Raw genomic sequence first — 12,091 nt, forward strand, 5'->3', positions numbered from 1 at the left:
TGCTAAGAAAAATCAGATTTTTTTTTTTTCCTATTTCAGCTTAGGCTCATGCTCTGGGTAGAGTATCACATTTATTTGAGATTTTAAATTCTCTCTACTTCTGTGAACTCGTGTAGAGAGTGAAGAAAGGTTTAAAGATGGCAGATATGTATCATAAAATTCATGGATTTGCTCTAGAGAGTGGGGGACTTTTCAGACTCTCCGACTAGACAAATGAACTTTGAGTTACAACACGAGATTATAGAAGTTTGGCATTAATTAAATTTAAAAAAATCTGGCAACTGAGAATAAGGAAATAAACAAAACACTGTCCATATAAAACCTTACAAGTCAAGGATCATTCCACTGATGGATTAAGAAGCTCTCCATACCTACAGCACACTTTGGTTTGTTTTTAATGAGTGTTTTCAGGTGCCTATTCTAAGCCAGGCACTTTAGACGCCAGGCATAAAACAGATGACTAAAATACATTCCCGACTTCCCCAAACTCTTTAAGGTAGAGTCAAGTATTGATAATCATGTAGATATGTGTGCACAAGCACACAGTTACATATACATATTTCAATTGTTCTAAGACTGGTCATAAAAATTCAAGCTTCCAATTCTCCCTTCTCATGCAAATAGGTTGGGTGTGTGTTTAAAAATTCCTTTGCAATTTCCTTTTTGTAAAAAGTCCATGACAAGATGAATGTTCTTTTCCGATCAAATGCATTTGTACAGTTCGGTCGATTTACCTCTTTGCACAGCTGGTCACTCTCCTAAGGAGTCTTTACTCTTTCGTACCTCTGCACTAACTTGACCTATTTTCTACTATATTTTCTAGCATCCCAGACTTTGTGGTCCTCACTGGGTCTCAGGGTGTCTCTAAGCGTTCTGCCTCCATTTTGACCTTCATCTGTCTGTTTAGAGTTGCCAAGAAGTTTTGCCATCTCAGAAGAGGTGAGACCAGGCGGTTTAGAATCCAGTACCTCGGGAAGAGAGTTTTGACACCTTTGGAAGGCAGAACTTTGGCTATCATCTTAGCAGTGCTTAGCTTAGTGTCTGGAATATAAAGTCATTTAGCATGTACTCAGATGAATCATTCCCAAAGTATTTATTGGCTATCCACTTCATTGGGCCTTCATGGGCTATGGGAAAGTATTGTGTGAGAAGGTTTTCCAAAATTAAAATTGCTCTGGGCAGTGAAGTGATTTATGAGGTGATCTCTCTTTAGTTAACAATAATCTTACTCTACATATTTCAGAAAACTGAGAAATGGAGCCTAGTATATGAAAACTATCTTTGGAGCAGGAACAGTAATTGTCTTTAATTTTGAATTAAGAATTGTTTTTCTCAAGCTATTGGGCAAGATGATGTGAGTCCAATTACTGTACACCTGGGAAGCTCCTGTTTGTGTTTTTGGTTAAAAATGTTTATAGGGCCCGCTGGGTGGCTCAGTCGGTTAAGTGTCCGACTTTGGCTCAGGTCATGATCTCGCGGTCTGTGAGTTCAAGCCCTGCCTCGGGCTCTGTGCTGACAGCTCAGAGCCTGGAACCTGCTTCGGATTCTGTGTCTCCCTCTCTCTCTGCCCCCCACCCCCACCCCCCGCTCATGCTCTGTCTCTCTCTGTCTCTCACTAATAAATAAACACTAAAAAAATTTTTAAAAATGTTATAAACTAGTCCTTCCATTTAAAGAAAGTGCACTCGCTCTGTTCTCTTCCTCCCCGTTTTCTGCTCTATACTACAAACACGAGTTTGCTGGGAAACTTTTTACTAAACTATAACATACATACAGAAAAGCACACTAAGGATAAACTTAAGGTTTGATGAGTGTTTAAAAACTGACCACCACCAGCATCTCAGAGCCCTGCATCATTTCATGCCTCCTCTTACAGGTTCCGATCTCTGTACCCCAATGGTAACCATTATCCCAGCCTCAAACGGGATTGTTTGGTTTGTCTGTTTTTTACTTATAAATAGGGGAATCAAACAGCATGTACTTTTTTGGGCTTGACTTCTTTGTAACACCCTGTGCTTTCAAGACTTACCCAAATAGTGCATAGTTTTATTCTACTCACTCTTATTGTTATAGTGTTCCATTAGGTGAATACACCATACTTGACGAATTTTTTTCTGCTAATAGGAGCCACTTGGGTAGTTTTTAGTTTGACTTTATTATGACCAGTGCTGCTATGAACATTTTAGTGTACATTTTTTGGTGAACATATGTATACCTTTCTGTTGGCCACACAGACATAGAACTGGAATTGCTGAGTCATAAAACCTTCATGTGTTTGCCTCTGGAACTTCCAACCAGGTTTTCGGCTTGATTGTTGTCAATCTGTAGCTCCGCCAGCAAGGTGAAAGAGTTCTCTGATTTTTCCACATCCTCTTCAACAATTGCTGTTTTCTGTATTTTTGTTTTAGCCACAGTGATGGCAAACATACCCTAATTAAAGAGGCAGATGGTCAGAACCATCCCTGGTCTGTTACCTTAAATGAACTTGATTTTGGCAATGTGAGCTGGTCCATTCTGTCTTAATGAAATGAATCTAGGGCAGATTGAGTGCATTCATCCACTGAAGTCCTTCAAAAGTGAATGATCTTCCAACCCTCTGCTACCTCCCCTCAAATACAAATGATCTGGGGTCACCGTTACCATGGCCTCCTGAGAAAGTAGTTTTTGCCAACACTACCTTTTTCTAGTTTCCTTGGAAAGAGATGTTACAGGATTTATGCCACTAATCAAAAAAAATCTCTGCCTTCAAAATATATCTCAGCTATTGCAATGTCTGCGTTTTGTTCATAATTCCAGGATAGTGTGGAACCAGTTATTTGTACCTGTCGATCTTGCGGAATAAGTCTTTTATATTTTTCGGACTGCTACTTTTCACCTCAAAAGTTGGGACCGAAAAACCAAATGTTCTCTCTATTGATTCACATTTCTAAAATTCCTTCTTGGTCAAAAGTATAAGTCTGTTGTCCTTCCAAACTTTTTTCTTTCAGAAAGGAAAATAAAATCAAGGAGAGAACGTTTTCAGATCCTACTAATTATTTTTCATGGCCTCTGTGCTTCTTTTGCTCTATTTCACCCCATATATTTTCCAACTAATACCATTCTGTTTAGCATGCACTTATTTTCAAGTAAAGACTTGGATTAGTTTTCATATTTTTTCTGAAAGTACCATTTCATTAGAAAGGTATTCTTTTGGTGATAGAAGCTTAAGTCTTAACTCAGAAATTCTTCCAATAATTTGTTTGAGAAAGTTTGAAATTTCTCTTTCTGTCGCATAGACAATGAGGGGACCCTATGAATTCCAAAGTGAATTTTAAATGCAATGTTCCTTCAGTAACTAGTCTCTGAAGACAATAGAAACTTTTCTACACATGATTTTTAAATAGATCTTTGAATCCTCTCTTCATTTTGTTTATGGTATCTCTTACCATAAAAATATGTCATTTTTAAATAGCCAAATATATCTAACATTTCCTTTATGATTTTTGAGATTCCTGTCATACTTAGGAAAGCCTAAATTCCCCACCTCAAATTTATACAAATAGCCTCCTACAGATCCTCCCAATATTTAAAAAAAAAAAAAAAAAAAAAAAAAGGGCTCTAGTTCTGTTTCTTTCTGGATAATCAATCACATGAGCACCATTTATTAGATTAGCCACTCCTTTCTAAGTTAGATAAAACCACATATATATTCATCTTTCTGAGGATGCTCAACCATATGTGACTAATATATTTATGTATTTCTCTGCCAGTATCATACACTGTTGACTTCAGCGACTTTATAGGTATCCTAGTATCCAGAAGTCTTCCACTTTGCTTTCTTAAATTTTTTTTAACGTTTATTTATTTTTGGGACAGAGAGAGACAGAGAATGAACGGGGGAGGGTCAGAGAGAGAGGGAGACACAGAATCCGAAACAGGCTCCAGGCCCTGAGCACATCAGCGCAGAGCCCAACAGGGAGCTCGAACTCACGGACTCACGGACTGCGAGATCATGACCTGGGCCAAAGTCAGATGCTTCACCGACTGAGCCAGCCAGGCGCCCCCACTTTGCTTTCTTAATTGTTCTTATTCAATATTCATAAATTTCTTGACTACTTTTACAGATCTATTCTTCTACATACATCCCAGAAGCATTCCATGTGATTCCATAGAAAATCTCATTGAGATTCTAATTTGAACTACATAGCATTTATCTATTAATTTCGGAAGTACTGACATTTCTATAGCTCATTGTTATTCAGGTTATTTTATGTATCTCATTTGGATTTCACAATTTAGGTTTTATGTCTTATACTATTCTTGCCATATTTAGGTCTAAGAATGCCATTGTTTTGTCTCCATTGTAAATGGGTATATTTTTTTCCACTTTAGTTTCAAACATTATTGTTAAGACAGAGAAAAAGCTATTGATTTTCATAAAGTGTCCAATTAGAGTCAATCTCAGGAGTCTTTCAGGAGCTACTGGGAAGTGGTCCTCACTTTCCCTCCTGAGCAAGAGATTTTGACAAAACATCTTGTCTTAAGAAACCTGAAAATCAACTCATCATGTGGGCAAACAGAATGTAGAGATGGAGGCATAGTAGATCGTAGGTCTATTATTTGATTTTCTGGAACAAGCAATATCTGAAGCCATTATCCTTGGTCCTTTTCAATTACTCAACCCAATAAACTTCCCCTATTTCCATTTGGTTTTAGCAGGGTTAAGTGGGTCTTACTTACCTTTGCTTATCAAATACAGTGGATACGGAAATTTGAACTTGACCTCTTCCAGAAAACTCTGATGTTGGAATCTTCAGGAAAATGCCAAGCTACACTCTACTGCTACCATGAGAAAAATAACTTAATGGAGTAGAGTCGAACAAAACACAGTTGCTGAAATCTCATTCAAGATGTGTAGGATAAAACCAAAATTGCTTCATTAGAAAGTTGAGTTTTAAGAGATAGAGATACAGTCAAAGGTATGAAGGGCTGCCAAATACAAAACTGTAAAAATAAAGCGAATCGGTTGTATGGAAGGATGATGAAGGGCACTTATATTCTAGTACCTGTGTGATATAAATTTGTATATTAATATTTTGTAATTAATGGAGAGGTGAGAAATTCACTTGACCATAACTACTTCATTCAAGGCAATTTAATTAATTTAAAAAACCAAACACTAATTATAATATGAATAGCATAATTAAGTTCTTTCATTCAAAGAAAATACAGCTTGAACCCACAATGATGTTATGGAGTTTCTTTTACATCCGTCTTGTTTATCCAGCTGACTGGTTTCTTCATTACTGGCCTTCTGACAAATCATTGTACAACTCTGATTTTGTTTGTTGTTTCAGCTTTAAAGGCACATTCAGACCAACCAACGGCTTTCAAATATTTGATCACATTTGAGATTAAATTTTGCTTTGTTTCCTGTTAGAAACAGGTTGAGACTCCAATAGGATTGAAACTGACCATTTATGACTCAGGGTTTCAAAACATAATTTCTGTATCATTTGCTAATTTACCTCTGTGTTATTTCATTTCACTCCACACATTGATTTGAGTGTGATTATGACCCACGCATGGCAGGAGCATCACAGGAAAAAAAAAATCTAGACAAAGATCTTGCTTTCATGAAACTTAGATTTCAAAAAAGAAAGAACAAATCAATAAATATGCAAATAAAATAAATACGTAGATAAGCCATATAAAGTATGTCAAGTAGTGGTGAGCCCTGCAAAGTAATGCAGGGGAAGGAGGATAGAGAAAGGGTGGGGATGCCCTTTCACGTGACAGAGAGGGAAGTCCCCTCTTATGAGGTGACTTTTATGCAGAGGGTTGTAGGGAATTAGGGACTCAATGGATATCTTGGGGATGCACATTCCAGACAAGTAAAGAAACCCTGAGTCAAGAATATGCTCAGATGTATAAAGGAGTAGTGAGAATGCCTGGAGGGAGGGAACAGTGTGAGGATGCCCGAGAGACAGAAGACAGGTGCTAAGGGCTCGATCACGTGGGACACATTTGTTTTTAAAACATTGTTCTGTTTCTGCATGATAAGAGACTGTAGAAGGTGAAGTGTAAAGGGCTATTACATACTTGTGGTGTCTTTCTTCATTGGATCGGGGGCCCCCAAATGTGGGGCGACCATCTGGTGAAAGCCAGTAGCACAGTCAGTGAATTCACCTGAGGCAGGACAAAAGAAATAAAAGCTTATTGAACACATCCCAAGGGAGCGGGAGGGTGGCTGGGCAGTGTAGCAAAGGAGAGACTGTGACAAGAGGCACTGAATGGGAGCTGCATTTAAAGGGGGAAGGTGCGGAGGTATGGCGAGGTATGGAATTTTCCCTTTCTTGGTAATTGTGCCTGGTGGTAAATAGCCCATTGGTCAGTTAGGGCCTGTGGATATTTTGAGGTGGGGCACCTGATGGAGCCGTCTGTATTCAGACGCTCCTGGGTCTGTATTCAGACCCAGGGGGTCGCCGTGGACTCTTCTGCCTTGATCAAGTTTCCATCGCTCAAGCCTGTTGTCTAAAAGCAGACTCTCCAATACTTGCCAGATAGTAAGATGAAAAGTGACATTGAATTTTTGCTGTGTGGAGGTCATTAATTAGATGATTAGATTAGATTAGATTAGATTAGCATAGGCAAAATAAATTTTATGTTTTGACAGAAAATTATGCAATTACCATAGCATGCTCTTCTGGGTTTTCAGATTCTAGGGCAAAACCAGTGAAGTGGCTATTATAACACAGCATAGTTCCTGCGTGGATCAGGGAACTCCAAGTAGAAAGAGGTCAAACTGAATATATTTTGAAAATAGGTGCAGAGAATTCGCTGGATGTGAAACAGAGGGCTCTTATCACTCAGTGTTTCATCAGAAAAGATATGGCACATTAAAGTAAGATCATTAGAAGTGTGTTTAATAAAGGAATTATTTACAAAGGTGTCAGCAGGGTGTAGGCGGACCCAAGGGATAGGTGCGAGGGAATAAAGGAAAGACATGGTTAATCAGTCTTGGAAGTTCAAAGTCCGGTATAAAAACCTATGTTAAGTGGAATTGTAACAAACCAAACAACCGTAAGGACAACACCCGGCCCAGAGCTGCCCCATACCAATATAGAGAAGGGAACCAATGCTTTCACCTAATGCTATTCCCTCCCTTCTATTTTCAGCAAAGGCTCCCCATTGATTGAAACCAATCATGGCAAAACACAGCACAAGACATTGAGCATCTTTTCATGTGCCCATTGGCCATCTGGATGCCTTCTTTAGAAAAGTGTCTATTCATGTTTTCTGCCCATTTCTTCACTGGATTATTTGTTTTTCGGGTGTGGAGTTTGGTGAGTTCTTTATAGATTTTGGATACTAACTCTTTGTCTGATAGGTCATTTGCAAATATCTTTTCCCATTCCGTTGGTTGCCTTTTAGTTTTGTTCATTGTTTACTTTGCAATGCGGAAGCTTTTTATCTTCATAAGGTCCCAATAGTTCATTTTTGCTTTTAATTCCCTTGCCTTTGGGATGTGTCAAGTAAGAAATTGCTGCAGCTGAGGTCAGAGAGGTTTTTTCCTGCTTTCTCCTCTAGGGTTTTGATGGTTTCCTGTTATGTTTTCACTCTTATGTGGATCCTGAGAAACTTAACAGAAGACCATGGGGGAGGGGAAGGAAAAAAAAAAGTTAGAGAGGGAGAGAGCCAAAGCCATAAGAGACTCCTAAAACCTGAGAATAAACTAAGGGTTGATGGGGGGTGGAGGGGAGGGTGGGTGATGGGCATTGAGGAGGGCACCTGTTGGGATGAGCACTGGGTGTTGTATGGAAACCAACTTGACACACATACACACACACACACACACACAGGGCAAGAGAGAACCTTGATTTAGTTCCTACAGGTCAGCTTTCATTGTCATGAATCAGGGTGTTGAAGGGTGGAGAATGAGCCTGGTGGGCACATGGGAGACACGTGAATGACTGCATACTTGGCTAGAGGGCCTAGAACTGCATGATGATGGTGTGTGTGTGTGTGTGTGTGTGTGTGTGTGTGTGTTTTGAAAAGGGGTTAGATTAAAAGAAATCAAAGTTCAGTTTCAGTTAACACAGTTTTATTTGGCAATTTGACAGTAGATGTGAATTTTTAAAAATGTATGTCAGGAGTACCCAGGAGTAGATGGGACTGAAGGTATAATATTAGGAATTTTAAGCATATAGTTGGTTTATAAACCCTTGGAACTGGATGAAGTCACCTAGGCAATGAGTATTGATGGAGAAGAGCTTATAAAAGCAAAGGTGACAGCAAAGAAATTTTTTTTCAAAAAGGAGGGACTCATTAGTTATGTCAAAAGCTGTTTACAGTTGAAGTGGGATGATTACTGAACAGTGATATTAAATTTTTCCATGTAGAAGTCATTAATGACCTTGATAAGATTAGTGTAGAAAAAAAATGTGTTTCAATGGAACACTGTGCATTTTATGGCAACATTTCTGGGTGATCAGACCCTAGCTCAGTTCATTCTTTGGGCTATTTTTGTAACTTTCTGTAACCATAGGTAAGTGATAAGGAAATTCTGGCCAGTCTGATAGGGTTCAGTTGACATTTCTGTCTGGTTTGCTGGTGCCTTAATTGGCTGTGGAAAAACCACAGTTTGGTCTCCATTATGCAATTCATTTCAACATTACTTTACTCCATACAAATTTGTGCTGAACTGGTTATAACACTTGCCTGGTTCTCTCCTATTGTACGAATAAAAGAAATTCTTTCGTGCATGTTCCTTTTATATCTGTGTGAGAGTCATAAGTTTACCTTCTTCTGAAAATTATCTTGAAACATTAGTTTTGCTGTAGCAATGTGGACCAAAGAAAATGAAAAACAGGGTCAAGATAGTTGGTTTGATATTTAACAAAATCTTCTTTGGTAAAGCACATTGACAATTTTCAACAGAATACACCAATCAGCTTTTTGAAGTATGGTAGGAATATAGATACTTAAATAATAAGAAAGCAATCTAGAAGAGGGGTGAATGAGTACTCGGTGTGCCTTGGGACAGGAAGCAAAGCAGGGCACCAGAGGTGAATAGGAGGTAGGACCCTGAGGGGGACTGAGGACTCCCTCCAATAATGCTGGGATCCTTCAAAGGGCCAAATCTCAGGGGGAATCTTGCCTTCCCTTAAAAACGGAGATAGTGAGGAGGATTAGAGGAAGATGGCGGCGTAGGAGGACGCGGGGCTCACAGCGCGTCCTGCCGATCACTTAGATTCCACCTACACCTGCCTAAAGAACCCAGAAAACCGCCAGAGGATTAGCAGAAGGGAGTCTCCGGAGTCAAGCGCAGACCAGAGGCCCACGGAAGAGGGTAGGAAGGGCGGCGAGGCGGTGCGCGCTCCACGGACTGGCGGGAGGGAGCCGGGGCGGAGGGGCGGCTCGCCGGCCAAGCGGAGCCCCCGAGTCGGGCTGGCAAAAGCGGAGGGGCCGGACGGACTGTGTTCCGACAGCAAGCGCGACTTAGCGTCTGGGGGTCATAAGTCAACAGCTCTGCGCGGAAAGCGGGAAGGCTGGAGGACAAAGGGAGGGAGAGCTGCTGAGCCCCCGGACGGCAGAGCTCAGCTTGGCGGGGAACAAAGGCGCCAGCGCCATCTCCCCCGCCCATCCCCCAGCCAAAATCCCAAAGGGAACCAGTTCCTGCCAGGGAACTTGCTCGCTCCGCGCAAACACCCAACTCTGTGCTTCTGCGGAGCCAAACCTCCGGCAGCGGATCTGACTCCCTCCCGCTGCCACAGGGCCCCTCCTGAAGTGGATCACCTAAGGAGAAGCGAGCTAAGCCTGCCCCTCCAGCCCCCGTGCACCTTGCCTACCCACCCCAGCTAATACGCCAGATCCCCAGCACCACAAGCCTGGCAGTGTGCAAGTAGCCCAGACGGGACACGCCACCCCACAGTGAATCCCGCCCCTAGGAGAGGGGAAGAGAAGGCACACACCAGTCTGACTGTGGCCCCAGCAGTGGGCTGGGGGCAGACATCGGGTCGGACTGCGGCCCCGCCCACTAACTCCAGTTATACACCACAGCACAGGGGAAGTGCCCTGCAGGTCCTCACCACGCCAGGGACTCTCCAAAATGACCAAACGGAAGAATTCCCCTCAGAAGAATCTCCAGGAAATAACAACAGCTAATGAACTGATCAAAAAGGATTTAAATAATATAACAGAAAGTGAATTTAGAATAATAGTCATAAAATTAATCGCTGGGCTTGAAAACAGTATACAGGACAGCAGAGAATCTCTTGCCACAAAGATCGAGGGACTAAGGAACAGTCACGAGGAGTTGAAAAACGCTTTAAACGAATTGCAAAACAAAATGGAATCCACGATGGCTCGGCTTGAAGAGGCAGAGGAGAGAATAGGTGAACTAGAAGATAAAGTTATGGAGAAAGAGGAAGCTGAAAGAAAGAGAGATAAAAAAATCCAGGAGTATGAGGGGAAAATTAGAGAACTAAGTGATACACTAAAAAAAAATAATATACGCATAATTGGTATCCCAGAGGAGGAAGAGAGAGGGAAGGGTGCTGAAGGGGTACTTGAACAAATTATAGCTGAGAACTTCCCTGAACTGGGGAAGGAAAAAGGCATTGAAATCCAAGAGGCACAGAGAACTCCCTTCAGACGTAACTTGAATCGATCTTCTGCACGACATATCATAGTGAAACTGGCAAAATACAAGGATAAAGAGAAAATTCTGAAAGCAGCAAGGGATAAACGTGCCCTCACATATAAAGGGAGACCTATAAGACTCGTGACTGATCTCTCCTTTGAAACTTGGCAGGCCAGAAAGGCTTGGCACGATATCTACAGTGTGCTAAACAGAAAAAATATGCAGCCGAGAATCCTTTATCCAGCAAGTCTGTCATTTAGAATAGAAGGAGAGATAAAGGTCTTCCCAAACAAACAAAAACTGAAGGAATTTGTCACCACGAAACCAGCCCTACAAGAGATCCTAAGGGGGATCCTGTGAGACAAAGTACCAGAGACATCACTACAAGCATAAAACATACAGACATCACAATGACTCTAAACCCATATCTTTCTATAATAACACTGAATGTAAATGGATTAAATGCGCCAACTAAAAGACATAGGGTATCAGAATGGATAAAAAAACAAGACCCATCTATTTGCTGTCTACAAGAGACTCATTTTAGATCTGAGGACACCTTTAGATTGAGAGTGAGGGGATGGAGAACTATTTATCATGCTCCTGGAAGCCAAAAGAAAGCTGGAGTAGCCATACTTATATCAGACAAACTAGACTTTAAATTAAAGGCTGTAACAAGAGATGAAGAAGGGCATTATATAATAATCACAGGGTCTATCCACCAGGAAGAGCTAACTATTATAAATGTCTATGCGCCAAATACCCGAGCCCCCAGATATATAAAACAATTACTCATAAACATAAGCAACCTTATTGATAAGAATGTGGTCATTGCAGGGGACTTTAACACCCCACTTACAGAAATGGATAGATCATCTAGACACACAGTCAACAAAGAAACAAGGGCCCTGAATGATACATTGGATCAGATGGACTTGACAGATATATTTAGAACTCTGCATCCCAAAGCAACAGAATATACTTTCTTCTCGAGTGCACATGGAACATTCTCCAAGATAGATCATATACTGGGTCACAAAACAGCCCTTCATAAGTTTACAAGAATTGAAATTATACCATGCATACTTTCAGACCACAATGCTATGAAGCTTGAAATCAACCACAGGAAAAAGTCTGGAAAACCTCCAAAAGCATGGAGGTTAAAGAACACCCTACTAACGAATGAGTGGGTCAACCAGGCAATTAGAGAAGAAATTAAAACATATATGGAAACAAACGAAAATGAACATACAACAATCCAAACGCTTTGGGATGCAGCGAAGGCAGTCCTGAGAGGAAAATACATTGCAATCCAGGCCTATCTCAAGAAACAAGAAAAATCCCAAATACAAAATCTAACAGCACACCTAAAGGAAATAGAAGCAGAACAGCAAAGGCAGCCTAAACCCAGCAGAAGAAGAGAAATAATAAAGATCAGAGCAGAAATAAACAATATAGAATCTAAAA

This window comes from Panthera tigris, chromosome D4 (genome assembly GCF_018350195.1).
Source record: "Panthera tigris isolate Pti1 chromosome D4, P.tigris_Pti1_mat1.1, whole genome shotgun sequence".
NCBI classification, from domain to species: Eukaryota; Metazoa; Chordata; class Mammalia; order Carnivora; family Felidae; genus Panthera; species Panthera tigris.